Source organism: Phyllobates terribilis, unplaced genomic scaffold (assembly GCF_046119375.1).
Source record: "Phyllobates terribilis strain yellow unplaced genomic scaffold, ASM4611937v1 Scaffold_4__5_contigs__length_816908805, whole genome shotgun sequence".
Lineage (NCBI taxonomy): Eukaryota > Metazoa > Chordata > Amphibia > Anura > Dendrobatidae > Phyllobates > Phyllobates terribilis.
In genome coordinates, this window is record NW_027362764.1 from 413,276,916 (window position 1) to 413,290,521 (window position 13,606).

Here is a 13,606-nt window from a genome sequence, read left to right on the forward strand (position 1 = left end):
AGATAACACGAGTTGGGTCATCTTTATCGATCTGAAAAAATGCCCAGGCTATGCAAGGCTTAGCACCCATGCGACCTGAAGAGCCACCACGACTTGTGGTGAGAGGCAGAGTTGTGTTTGTGGATGCTGTTGTTGACGTGCTTCCAGTACTACGTCTCTGTCCAGGAAGGCGCAACCTGACCTCATCATCACTAGCATTCTCCTCCACCTCCTCTGCTGACCTCATCTCTTGGCTGACTGTAGGTTGACAGTAAGTGGGATCTCCAACCTCATCATCATCACCCTGTGCGTTATCACACCCGTCGTCCTCAGAGCCAACCTGTTCCTGCCCTGACAAAAAACTAAAGTTGTCGCTCCAATCCGGTATTTGAGTCTCATCATCGTCTTCCTCATTGTCTCCACCAACAGGAGTTACAGTTTGGGAATGAGAGTCTACATCATGGTCAGAACCTTCTGCGTCTGGTCCTGGATGCGACTCATAAAGATTCTGGGCATCAGTGCAGATCATTTCCTCATCTGGATTCACAGAAGCGCTGGAGCTGACCTCTGATTCCCAGGCTATAGTATGAGTAAACAGCTCTGCAGACTCAACCATCTGTTCTACCTCATACTCAGACGGGCAGCTGGAGATTTTGGAGCTGTGAGGAAGCAAGTGCGATTGGGGTGACACCTCTGAGGACTGGAGTATTTGTGATGTTGAAGTTGATGTGGAGGAGAGCCCACTTAAAGGAGCACTTGATATCCGTTGAAGCACCTGCTGTTTTTGTGCCTCATCTGGAATTTGTAGCGATTGGCGTGGCCGTAAGAAAGGGATCTTATCACATTGTCCGCTAAAAGAAGTAGACATTTTAGTTTGGCTGGAAGATGGTCTTTCTTCTGCAGATGTTACTGTTGCTTTAACACCTACCCCACGGACACAACCTTTTTTCCCCTTCCCAACACGCCTATTCCCCTTTCCACCAGCAGCAGGCCTTTTTCCACTCATTTTGGTGGTTAACTAATTCACAACTCTGGAGTTGTTTGCACAAAAAAACAATGGATGGTAACCGAGCAGAGCTAAGTAGCCAAACTGTGGTATTAGGCCAAAACTATTGGCTGGGTTAGATGCAGAAAAAAATTATAGTCAATTTGCAACCTGACGGAGGTCAGTATAGATGGACTAATAGACCAAGTCCCACACACTGCTAGAAGCCCAAATATTTTTTCAGAGCTAGATGCAGAAAAAAATTATATTCAATTTGCAACCTGATGGAGGTCAGTATAGATGGACTAATAGACCAAGTCCCACACACTGCTAGAAGCCCAAATATTTTTTCAGAGCTAGATGCAGATAAAAATTATATTGAATTTGCAACCTGATGGAGGTCAGTATAGATGGACTAATAGACCAATCCCACACACTGCTAGAAGCCCAAATATTTTTTTAGAGCTAGATGCAGAAAAAAATTATTTTTAATTTGCAACCTGATGGAGGTCAGTATAGATGGACTAATAGAATAATGCTATGCCCAAAAGGTTTTACTTCACTAGGTGCAGTAAAAAATTGGTATTCTATACACAGGTGGTGTAGCTTGCAACACAGATAGGCTACTCCACTGACTAACACACTCTGCAATAGGCCAAAAAGGATTAGCTTCACTAGATTTAGCCAAATGCTGTGAAAAAAACTTGCACAGCACTGGCACAGACCTGCCTGGCAAAAACTGATAGGAACTGATGTAACTTAGTCCTGAAAAGGACTGCAATTACAATTAGTCTTTACTCCCACAACCTATCTATTTAAGAGCACAGACCTGCCTGATAAAAGTCGTAGGAAATGCTGTAACCTAGTCCTTAAAAGGACTGCAATCACAACTATTCCCTACTCCCAAGCTATCTGTAGATGTGTGCGAAAATTGGCTTGAAATTAGCAAGGTATAGCGCACACAGCAACAGCTGTGCCGTCTAACACGCAGCTGCAGCAGTGAGAAAATGGTGGCAATGGGGAAAATGGCTGGGTCTTATAGGGCAAGGACATGTGACATACACTGCCAATCACACATGCCCTTGCTTGTGTGAAAAAAAGCACTTCTCTCCGTGTGTGCGCTGCTGATAGGCTGACAGATTGCACCTCCCCACTGTAAATGCGGAATGAGAAAAAAAAATGGAGATCTTCATTATTCCTGCAGAGATCCATCCCCTGCCCCTCACCCCTCCCCGCTGTACACTCAAACTGCGTATTAACATTAATTTTCATCATTACTGAGAAAAAATCCAGTTATGATTTTGGTGCACGAACAGTTATCGAACATAACCTCGAACAGACGAATTTTTTTCAAATCGTTCGTGTTCGCCGAACGGCTCAAATACCGCCCAAAACAGCTCGAATTTGAGATTGGCGAACAGTTCGAGTCGAACAACGCTCATCTCTACTTGTGCTCCTGATGCGGCACACGGGCGGCACATGGTCGCCACACATGTGCCACACAGGTGCACACGGACATGGATATTACTGTTTTTTCCGGTACCGAAAATATCCGGACATGTGAAATTGACTAAAAGATGAGATGATCTTTTGAAATTCCAATTCACCAATTTGATTTGTGGCAAATAAGTTAGCATGAAACACATGTTTAAAAAGCCTCCAGTTGCCTGGAAAACATGAGTCAATTGAACATGTTCTGGCATTTTCACATGGTTGGGTTCAAAAATTATTCCCATTTAGGGAATATGAAAATCTTTGCACTATTCTAAATGAAGAAGCAATAGCTTTTTTTAAGCTATTCAAAAAATATCCCTTTAATAGGGAGAAAAAAATAGATGTACTGTACTGTTTTGAATGTGAAGAAGTAATGGCCTCTCAACCAGAAGTGAAAAAAAGTATCCCTTATTTTGTGGTCCATAACTGATCAGCAAATTATAAAATAATTTTTTAGAATAGCTTTTTATCAAGCTATTCAAAAATTATCCATTTATTTCTGGAGGTAAAACAGTCAAACTATTTTGAACATGAAGACTAGTGTTGAGCGATACCTTCCGATATCAGGAAATATCGTATCGGATTGGATCGGGCCGATACCCAAAAAGTATCGGATATCGCCGATTCCGATACCGGAAACCAATGCAAGTCAATGGGACACAAATATCGGAATGAAAATAAACCCTTTCTTTCCTTGTAGGTTAATTCTACATGAAGTAAAACAACTAAGAATAATGTAGAATGACATGAAAAGCCGGCAATTCATCAGCGGCATTCACCGGTACCCGACAATTTACAACAGAAAGAATAGAGCTTCACACATAGATTAGATAGATAGAAACATGTCAGTCACATATATATGAAGTACAGTGACAGTGTTGCTTACTGTACTTGTCATTTAGTGTAAAGGATTTATTAAAAAAAATATTAGTGTTTTCGTGCACCGTCTCTTTAAAAAAGCCGGCCGGCAATTCAGCATCTGTACCCGACAATTTATAACAGACAGAATAGAGCTTCACACATAGATTAGATAGATAGAAACATGTCAGTCACATATATAAGAAGTACAGTGACAGTGTTGCTTACAGAACTTGTCATTTAGTGTAAAGGATTTATTTAAAAAAATAATAGTGTTTTCATGCACCGTCTCTTTAAGAAAGCCGGCCGGCAATTCAGCATCTGTACCCGACAATTTAGAATAGAAGGAATAGAGAATCACACATAGATTAGATAGATAGAAACATGTCAGTCACATATATATGAAGTACAGTGACAGTGTTGATTACTGTACTTGTCATTTAGTGTTAAAATAAAGGATTTATTTAAAAAAAAATTGGCGTGGGGTTCCCCTTAATTTTAGGCTCTAGCGGAGGTTAAGCAGACAGCTGGGGCAAATGTTTGAAGCCTGGGAAGGGGGTAATACCCACGGAGCTTCCCAGGCTACTAATATCAGCCCCCAGCTGAATACCTAGCCTTTACTAGCTATTAAAATGGGGGACCCCCCCAAAAAAATGACGTGGGGTCCCCCCTAATTTAATAGCTAGCACAGGCTAGGCAGACAGCTGGGGGCTGATATTAATAGCCCAGGAAGGGTGCCATGAATATTGGCCCCCTCCCAGGCTAGAAACACCAGCCGTCAGCCGCCCCAGAAATGGCGCATCCATAGGATGCGCCAATTCTGGCACTTAGCCTCGCTCTTCCACGCTGCCCTGGTGCGGTGGCAGGGGGTAATAGGGTTGGGGTTGATGTCAGCTTATAATGCCAGCTGACATCAAGCCCAGGTTAGTAATGGAGAGGCGTCTATAAGACACCCCCATTACTAACCCCATAGTCAAAGTTAAAAGAAAACACAAACACCCAGAGTAAAGTCCTTTAATTGAAATAAAGACACAATTCTTTATTGTTCTAAATTAAACCATACTTACCATCACGCCCATTCCAGCTGAAGCCAACGATCTCCTGCAATAAAAGAAAAATAATAAAGCAACCTCATCCTTACCTTTCGATGGTTCCCAGGACAGCTCCAGCTCTGCTACATCGAGATGACAGGCTGGACCGCAGCAGAAAGCTGCCATCCAGCCTGTCATCCCGCAGACACTGAGAAGCGCAGGCATGCTTGCGCTCCTCAGTGTCTCTCTGTGACGTCATCCAGATGAGCCGAGTTCATGTCCAATGAACTCAGCTCACCTCATGCACGTCACTGACAGCGTGGGAAAATTCTCCTGCACTCAGCGCTTCAGCGTGAGAATTCTCCCACGCTGTCAGTGACATACATGAGGTGAGGTCATGTCCAATGAACTCAGCTCACCTCATGCACGTCACTGACAGCGTGGGAAAATTCTCACGCTGAAGTGCTGAGTGCAGGAGAATTTTCCCACGCTGTCAGTGACGTACATGAAGTGAGCGGAGTTCATTGGACATGACCTCGGCTCATCTGGATGCCGTCACAGCCAGACACTGAGGAGTGGAAGTATGCCTGCGCTTCTCAGTGTCTGCGGGATGACAGGATGGATGGCAGCGTTCTGCTGCGGTCCAGCCTGTCATCTCGATGTAGCAGAGCTGAAGCTGTCGTGGGAGCCATGGAAAGGTAAGGATGAGGTTGCTTTATTATTTTACTTTTATTGCAGGAGATCGTTGGCTTCAGCTGGAATGGGCGTGGTGGTAAGTATGGTTTAATTTAGAACAATAAAGAATTGTGTGTTTATTTCAATTAAAGGACTTTTTTCTGGGTGTTGTGTTTTTTTAAATACTTTACTAGAAATTCATAGTGGTCATGTCTAATATTGGCGTGACCCCATGAATTTTGGGCTTAGGGCCAGCTGATAATGCCAAGCTGGCCTTAACCCCTTTATTACCCAGTGAGCCACCGCACCAGGGCCCTGGATGAGTTGGGTACAGCGCCAGAAGATGGCGCTTCTATGAACGCGCCATTTTCTGGGGCGGCTGCGGACTGCAATTTGCAGCGGGGGTGGCCCAGAAAGCTTGGGTCTCCCTGCGCTGCGGATTCCAGCCCCCAGCTGCCTAGTTGTATCTGGCTGGGCACAAAAATAGGGCGAAGCCCCACGCATTTTTTTTTAAAATTATTTCATGAAATTCATGGAATAATTAAGAAAAAAAGGCCTTCCCTATATTGTTGTGTCCGGCCAGGTACAAATAGGCAGCTGGTGGTTAGGGGAAGCCTGTTCCTGCCTGCTGTACCTGGCTGGACACAAATATAGGGCGAAGCCCCACGTCAATTTTTTTTAAAATAAGTCCTTTATTTTAACACTAAATGACATTTGAGGAGTTAATAAAGATGCAGTCCCTAAATTATTATTTATTTTTTAATTAATTTTTCCCAAAACTTTTGACGTGGGCTTCGCCATATTTTTGTATGCCAGCCAGGTACAGCATCCAGCTTCTATGAACGCACCATTTTCCGGGGTGGCTGCGCACTGCAATTTTCAGCGGGGGGAGGGGGGGGGGCAGAAAGCTTGGGCCTCCCTGCGCTGCAGATTCCATCCCCCAGCTGCCTAGTTGTACCTGGCTGGACACAAAAATAGGGAGAAGCTTCACGTATTTTTTTTTTTTAATTATTTCATGAAATTCATGAAATAATTAAGAAAAAAAGGGCTTCCCTATATTGTTGTGTCCAACCAGGTACAAATAGGCAGCTGGTGGTTGGGGGCAGCCCGTTCCTGCCTGCTGTACCTGGCTGGACACAAATATAGTGCGAAGCCCCACGTCAATTTTTTTTAAATCATTTCAGGAAATTCATGAAATAATTTAAAAAAATTGATGTGGGGCTTCGCCCTATATTTGTGTCCAGTCAGGTACAGCAGGCAGGAACGGGCTGCCCCCAACCACCAGCAGCCTATTTGTACCTAGCCGGACACAACAATATAGGGAAGCCCTTTTTTTCTGAATTATTCCATGAATTTCATGAATTTAAAAAAAAAAAAACGTGGAGCTTCGCCCTATTTTTGTGTCCAGCCAGGTACAACTAGGCAGCTGGGGGCTGGAATCTGCAGCGCAGGGAGGCCCAAGCTTTCTGGGCCCCACCCGCTGCAAATTGCAGTCCGCAGCCGCCCCGGAAAATGGCGCGTTCATAGAAGCGCCATCTTCTGGCGCTGTACCCAACTCATCCAGGGCCCTGATGCGGTGGCTCACTGGGTAATAAAGGGGTTAAGGCCAGCTTGGCATTATCAGCTGGCCCTAAGCCCGAAATTCATGGGGTCACGCCAATATTAGACATGACCACCATGAATTTCTAGTAAAGTATTTAAAAAAAACACAAACACCCAGAAAAAAGTCCTTTAATTGAAATAAACACACAATTCTTTATTGTTCTAAATTAAACCATACTTACCATCACGCCCATTCCAGCTGAAGCCAACGATCTCCTGCAATAAAAGAAAAATAATAAAGCAACCTCATCCTTACCTTTCCATGGCTCCCACGACGGCTCCAGCTCTGCTACATCGAGATGACAGGCTGGACCGCAGCAGAACGCTGCCATCCAGCCTGTCATCCCGCAGACACTGAGAAGCGCAGGCATACTTCCACTCCTCAGTGTCTGGCTGTGACGGCATCCAGATGAGCCGACAATGAACTCGGCTCACCTCATGTACGTCACTGACAGCGTGGGAGAATTCTCCTGCACTCAGCGCTTCAGCGTGAGAATTTTCCCACGCTGTCAGTGACGTGCATGAGGTGAGGTCATGTCCCATGAACTCGGCGCACCTCATGCACGTCACTGACAGCGTGGGAGAATTCTCACGCTGAAGCGCTGAGTGCAGGAGAATTTTCCCACGCTGTCAGTGACGTGCATGAGGTGAGCTGAGTTCATTGGACATGACCTCGGCTCATCTGGATGACGTCACAGAAAGACACTGAGGAGCGCAAGCATGCCTGCGCTTCTCAGTGTCCGCGGGATGACAGGCTGGATGGCAGCGTTCTGCTGCGGTCCAGCCTGTCATCTCGATGTAGCAGAGCTGAAGCTGTCCTGGGAACCATGGAAAGGTAAGGATGAGGTTGCTTTATTATTTTACTTTTATTGCAGGAGATCGTTGGCTTCAGCTGGAATGGGTGTGGCGGTAAGTATGGTTTAATTTAGAACAATAAAGAATTGTGTCTTTATTTCAATTAAAGGACTTTTTTCTGGGTGTTTGTGTTTTTTTTAAATACTTTACTAGAAATTCATGGTGGTCATGTCTAATACTGGCGTGACCCCATGAATTTCGGGCTTAGGGCCAGCTGATAATGCCAAGCTGGCCTTAACCCCTTTATTACCCAGTGAGCCACCGCACCAGGGCCCTGGATGAGTTGGGTACAGCGCCAGAAGATGGCGCTTCTATGAACGCGCCATTTTCCGGGGCGGCTGCGGACTGCAATTTGCAGCGGGTGGGACCCAGAAAGCTTGGGTCTCCCTGCGCTGCAGATTCCAGCCCCCAGCTGCCTAGTTGTACCTGGCTGGACACAAAAATAGGGCGAAGCGCCACACATTTTTTTTTTTAATTATTTCATGAAATTCATGGAATAATTAAGAAAAAAAGGGCTTCCCTATATTGTTGTGTCCGGCTAGGTACAAATAGGCAGCTGGTGGTTGGGGGCAGCCCGTTCCTGCCTGCTGTACCTGGCTGGACACAATTATAGGGCGAAGCCCCACATAATTTTTTTTTAATTATTTCATGAATTTCCTGAAATAATTAAAAAAAAATTGACGTGGGGCTTCACACTATATTTGTGTCCAGCCAGGTACAGCAGGCAGGAACGGGCTGCCCCCAACCACCAGCTGCCTATTTGTACCTAGCCGGACACAACAATATAGGGAAGCCCTTTTTTTCTTAATTATTCCATGAATTTCATGAAATAATTAAAAAAAAAAAAACGTGGAGCCTCTCCCTATTTTTGTGTCCAGCCAGGTACAACTAGGCAGCTGGGGGATGGAATCTGCAGCGCAGGGAGGCCCAAGCTTTTTGCCCTCCCCCCCCCCCCCCCCCGCTGAAAATTGCAGTCCGCGGCCGCCCCGGAAAATGGCGCGTTCATAGAAGCTGGATGCTGTACCTGGCTGGCATACAAAAATATGGCGAAGCCCACGTCAAAAGTTTTGGGAAAAATTTATTAAAAAATAAATAATAATTTAGGGACTGCATCTTTATTAAGTCCTCAAATGTCATTTAGTGTTAAAATAAAGGATTTATTTAAAAAAAAAATGGCGTGGGATCCCCCATAATTTTAGTCTCTAGCGGAGGTTAAGCAGACGGCTGGGGCAGATGTTTGAAGCCTGGGAAGGGGGTAAAACCCACGGAGCTTCCCAGGCTACTAATATCAGCCCCCAGCTGAATACCTAGCCTTTACTAGCTATTAAAATGGGGGACCCCCCAAAAAAAAATGACTTGGGGTCCCCTCTATTTTAATAGCTAGCAAAGGCTAGGCAGACAGCTGGGGGCTGATATTAATAGCTCAGGAAGGGTGCCATGAATATTGGCCCCCTCCCAGGCTAGAAACACCAGCCGTCAGCCGCCCCAGAAATGGCGCATCCATAGGATGCGCCAATTCTGGCACTTAGCCTCGCTCTTCCACGCTGCCCTGGTGCGGTGGCAGGGGGTAATAGTGGTGGGGTTCATGTCAGCGCCAGCTGCCATGAAGCCCAGGTTAGTAATGATGGCCGTCTATATGACACCCCCATTACTAACCTACAAAGTGTTAAAAAGAAAAAACACACTACACCCAGAAAAAAATAATTTATTTGAAATAAAACACCATTTTATTTAATTCTTAGTTTACTAAAAAAAAAATAGTTACCTGTCCACGTTCCTGCGCTGATCTCCCATGCACAGCTGTCACATCTGGAGATGGTGACAGCTGTGCATGGCTGCTGTAAGCTCACGCTGCCGGGAACACGTCCGCTCCCGGCAGCGGGAGCCACTGACTGAGGTCACCGGAGTGCATTCAGGCAGCGCAGCTCCGGAGACCTCCTTTACGGCAGTGCTGTACCGTGGGAATTTCTCACGATACAGCAGTGCCGTAAAGGAGCTAACCGGAGCAGCGCTGCCTGAACTCCGGTGAACCCTTACGGCCCCGTCATTCTAGCGGCGGCAGTGGTTCAGAGCGGTCACATTCTATGTGGCTGCTCTGAACTGGAGATCTTCGTGGGACACTCGTGGACTACTACGGAGGGGTAAGGATAAGGTTGTGGTTTATTATTTTATATTTTATTACAGGAGATCGATGGCTTCGGGGAATTAGGTGTCTTGGTGAGTATAGGTGTAGTTTTTTATTTTTTACTTTATTTTAGGTGGCGATCGGCGGGGACAGGTAATGTATGAACTAATTTCTTTTAGGTAACCACTGGCCACCAATGACATGTATTTAACATTTATTGGGGACACAGTAGGGCAATTTAAATAGCAGGATCAGGCTGATGGGAACTACTGCTCCCATCGAGCTGATCCTGCTGGCAGGAGTGGACGGGGGACAGACATAGGCCGATGGGAGTAGTAGTGTCACATCGGCCTATGTCTGCCCGCACACACACCCGCACACACACCCGCACACACACACCCCGCACACACACCCGCACACACACCCCGCACACACACACACCCCGCACACACTAATCATGACGGGTCCGGGAGGTGAGGCTGACCTGTGCGGCCGTGGGAAAGTTGATGTGAGTTCATGCAGTCAAGCATGAACTCACATGAACCCTCTGAGGGCACCGCGGCTACTTCAAATGAACAGCTGATCGGCATCACCTGATACCTCAGCTGTTCATTTGAAATAACCGGCGGGAAAGCGCAGCACAGAACGGGAAAGCCGGCGGTGAAGTCTTTTCACTGCCGGCTTCCCCGCCCGGGTCCTTCGCTCCTTGGTGCTGCGCTCCCCGCCCGGTCCTAATTTACGATCGGGATGGGAGGTGGCGAGGGGAGCGGAGGATCGGGGTGGGAGGCTGCTGGGAAGCAGTATGGGGCTGTGTGATTGTTTAAAAGCCGGCGGCTTTTTACCGCGCGCCGGCTTTTAAACAATCAGGAGAATTCTCCCCCGCTGGGATGGCATTCTGATGACAAGCTGGATCGCAGCTGAGCGCTGCCATCCAGCTTGTCATCCTTCAGAGACACTGCAGAGCGCAGGCATTATGGGAACTTCCGATTCCGGTATTCGATATTATAAAAGTATCGGAATTAAGTATCGGAATTCCGATACAGTGAATATCGGCCGATACCCGATATTTCAGTATCGGAATGCTCAACACTAATGAAGACGTTTTGGCTTGTTGTCATCAAGCCTTATCAAAACTTAGTACTATTTTCTGAGCAGTTTCTGGAGGGTACAAACACTAGAAGTATCACTACTAGCAATATGTAGCAATATGAAAGACATTGGGAAGCCAGGAGATGTGTGGCTGGCAAAGCTGTGCAGTGGCACATTCCCCACCACTTTATCAACAATGGACACAATATTTCCCAACTGAGGTTTCAGGTTCTGGAACAGGTCCAACAGCCACGACGTGGAGGTGATCGGATCCACCTTCTCAAACAGAGGGAAGCCTATTGGATCCATAAACTTGAATCCCTTTCCCCTAAAGGACTTAACAGGGATTATGATCTCCTCTCTTTCACCTAAATAAGAAATGTGGTGCTGAATGACACAGGGGCTTCATACACCTCCTAGTAGAGCCCCAATACCTCAGATCTATAGTTATAAATGTATTTATTGAGCACATATATATGTACACTTGTAGAAGGATATATTATATTTTGTATACCGATTACTGTGCCTCTTTGAGTGTTGATACCTTTAATCATTCGGTCTTATTATTATATCCATTCTGTTGACACCATAATAGCTTCATATTCTCATATTCTGTAATCAACTAAGCCCTAGACATCATACTGCCTTATATATGGTTTGATAACTCATGTATAATACTTGATTATGCTGACTCGTATCTTTTGTTTTTGCAGATGTTTCTTCCCTGGTCCTCTCCTCTGCCTCTTCTCCTCCTTCCACGTACCCTGCTCGCATCCCCAGAGCGCCGCCCACCCCTTCCTGTTTGCTGGAACGCAAACACTGTATCGTTGGAACGCAAGCGTCCGAGTTCAACGTCACTTCCGGTGACGTCACCCCACTTCCGGTTCCTCATTTCCTGGCTCCGCTCTCTGCGGTCGATCAGGGGATAGTCGCCCCCCTATATATAGGACCCCTTCCCATTTCAAGCCACAACAACTAGCGGTGGATACCACGTTGTGGAGCCCTTCTGGTCTGCATCCAGTCCCTCTGTATAAGGTAATCCTCTGAGCATATGTGGTCCTTCCCTTCCCTCCATTTTGGGAACTAGACAGTGTGTGCTCATCCTTTATGTATATCCTCAGGTGGTCCCCATCATATTGGTCCCAGTTGGACTTATCTCTTGGCAAATTCCACTATATACTACTATTGGTAGGTCCCCATACTTTATTTCTAAATTGGTACTGCTAGTCATCCGCTTTCCCCTTCAGGCCCTTCCCCCTCCCCCACCCTCTCTCTCCAGTTGTCTTATCCTTGTCTTGTCTCCCCTCCCACGTTACATTCCCTAAATCAGGTTTATATGTAACATTGTATATTTGTATAAACTGTTATGACAATATAGTTACACTGTTTTACATCTTTGCAGTTAAACTGATGAAGGTCGCTTAGACCGAAACGTTTTTGTATGTATATGGACTGCAAATAAATTTCACCGCTTTTGAATATTTGAGTGCCGAGGCTTTTTCTCTAGGTACATGAAAACCGGCACTGATCCATGCCAGATTCATTTTGAGAAATCTGAAAAATCTGCACGAATCTGCAAAAACACTAGAGCATGCCCTCATCATCTCCCACCTCAACCACTGCAGCCTCCTGCTCTGTGGCCTCCCTTCTAACACTCTCGCACCCCTCCAATCTATCCTAAAGTCTGTTGGCCGACTAATCCACCTGTCACCTCACTAATCCACGACTTCTCCCCTCTGTCAATCCCTGCGCTGGCTCCCCATTGCCCAGAGACTGCAGTTCAAAACCCTAACCTTGGCTTACAAAGCCTTCCACAACCTGTCTCCTCCATACATCTGTGACCTAGTCTCCCTGTACTTACCTGCATGTAACCTCCGCTCCTCACAAGATCTCCTTCTCTACTCCCCTCTTATCTCTTCTTCCCACAATCGCATACAAGATTTGTCCCGTGCATCCCCCCTACTCTGGAACTCTCTACACCAACATATCAGACTCTCGCCTACCATGGAAACCTTCAAAAGGAACCTGAAGACCCACCTCTTCCATCAAGCCTACAACATGCAGTAACTACCGCTCCACCCCGACCTACTGTACCCTCACCCATCCCTTGTAGATTGTGATCCCTTGCGAGTAGGGTCCTCTCTCCTCCTGTACCAGTCGCCGTCGCATTTTTGTTCAAGATTATTGTAATTGCTTTTGCTATGTATACACCCTTTTTCACAGGTATAGCGCCATGGAATAAATGGTGCTATAATAATAATAAATAATAACAAAATGTTACATTTTCCATGCTTGTGACAGATACCCTGATCCTCCCTCATGTGACAAATCCACTAGCCACACTGAATATCCTCGCTGACATGACACTGGAGGCTGAACATGACAGTACTATAGGTGTCGACCCTGCTGTCTACTTGTTGCAGCCCGAATGCTGGCACAAGTGGGAGAATGTTGAGTATTCGTGGATCACAGAGGGGTCTGCTGGTTAGTCATGCAGGTGGCAAGCATTTACTTTACAAAAGCTTCATAGAGCAGGTAGCAGAGCTTATCCTGGTAGTAAACTAATTTGGACTTTTGTCATAATGTGGAAAAAATTCCCCCATTTTGCTTATATAGCAAAGGACTAAAAGCATATCTATTCAATCATCACACTGCTTCTTGTTAACAACATACCTGTCCCCCCACGAGCATTGCAGCATACAGCTTACCATGCCCGCCAGCATGACTGTAGGCCCCGTTGTTTCATTAATGTTGTCATTGCTTGGTTTGGGGATTTGATCTGCTGACCTGTTGCTATGTGGTCGGTTCCCCTGTCTGCTGAGCTATTGCCTTTTCTTCCCTGTCCAAATGCTGATAGTTCCAATTGTCTTTGCTCCCCTTTCTTGGTTTGCTCCCCTCCAGGTGTTTTACATT